The sequence below is a fragment of the Varanus komodoensis genome, unplaced genomic scaffold (genome assembly GCF_004798865.1).
Source record: "Varanus komodoensis strain SLA01 unplaced genomic scaffold, ASM479886v1 scaffold36, whole genome shotgun sequence".
NCBI classification, from domain to species: Eukaryota; Metazoa; Chordata; class Lepidosauria; order Squamata; family Varanidae; genus Varanus; species Varanus komodoensis.
Genome location: NW_025335873.1, coordinates 9172414 through 9173626, shown reverse-complemented (window position 1 = coordinate 9173626; position 1213 = coordinate 9172414).

Sequence of the window (1213 nt, the reverse complement as noted above, 5' to 3'; positions counted from 1 at the left end):
TGGCAGATTCTGCAGGGAGCCGCTGCGCCCTCCCAGGCCGACGAGGCCTGTGCAGGGCAGAGGTCTCCGGCGGCGTCCCCGGGGCCTTGGGGGTGGCCCTGACAAGCACCGGTTTTGGTTTACCCAAGCGGATGTGATGAGATTTGGGGGTTGGCCTCTTCTCCAGGCCTCCGCTGGCCCCCCAAGAGCCCTGATCCCGGCGGCCAGCGTGCGAGGAGGTGGTCTGGGCCGCCCCGCTGGCCAAGCGCCTAGGCCTCTTCCCAGCTGCCGTTCGCTCCCCTGGGGCACTCCTCACCTCTCCCGCCTTGCTCCCTCCACAGGCAAAAGGGATCGTGAACACAGCCGTGTCCGCGGCCGTCCAGGCGGCTCGAGGGAGAGGAAGGGGGGCCCTCGCACGAGGCGCTTTCGTCGGGGCAGCCGCCACCACTGGTTACCTGGCTCCAGGTACGGCCGAGTGGGTTGCGCAGTCGGAGGCAGCTCCTGGCCCTGGGCTGGTGCGCCCACTGCAGGTGCACAACTTTCCTGGATCTGGCCAGAGAGCTGACGCCTCTGGAACAGAGTCAGCCCTTCCGTGCTTGGGCCGAGCCCTGCTGCGGGCACTCTGCTGGAGGGGTGGGGCCCGGCCTTGGCCCCCGGCCCAAGGATGAGCTTTGCACGTCGCGGGCCATGTCTCTGCTCCCGGCGTCTTCCGTGTGGGGGCTCAGGAAGCGGCCGTGCCAGACGGAGGGGCTCGCATCCACGCTTGCGGCCACTACCTCGACCTGTTGCCGAGACCCACAGCAGAACCTGCTCTCCCCCACCCCAACTGAAACAGGACGTTTGGGTTGCGCAGGAGTGGATTTGGGGGTAGACGGGGAGGGCGCTGCACCCGCTTCCAAAACACGGAGCACGTTCCAGGGCTAGATTTCCTCAGCAACTGCATGTTGGGCCCGGCTCCAAAGAAACGCCCACCGCAGGCCCCTGCAGCCCCAGGCCTCGCGCTCCCCCCAGAGCCGTGGCGCTGGCGTGAGCCCCCTGTGTGCTTGTGTTGCAGGGTACGCCGCGCCCTACGGATACGGTGCAGCCGCCGCCACTGCACCCGCTTACGGTACGTACAGCCCCGTCTGTGTCCTGCGCAGCAGCGGTACGTATGTTGCCGTCCGGGCAGCCCGGAACCTGTGTGTGGCGGTCCGGGGGGTCGGGCGGTGGGGACAGCAGCTGCCCCCCGACACAG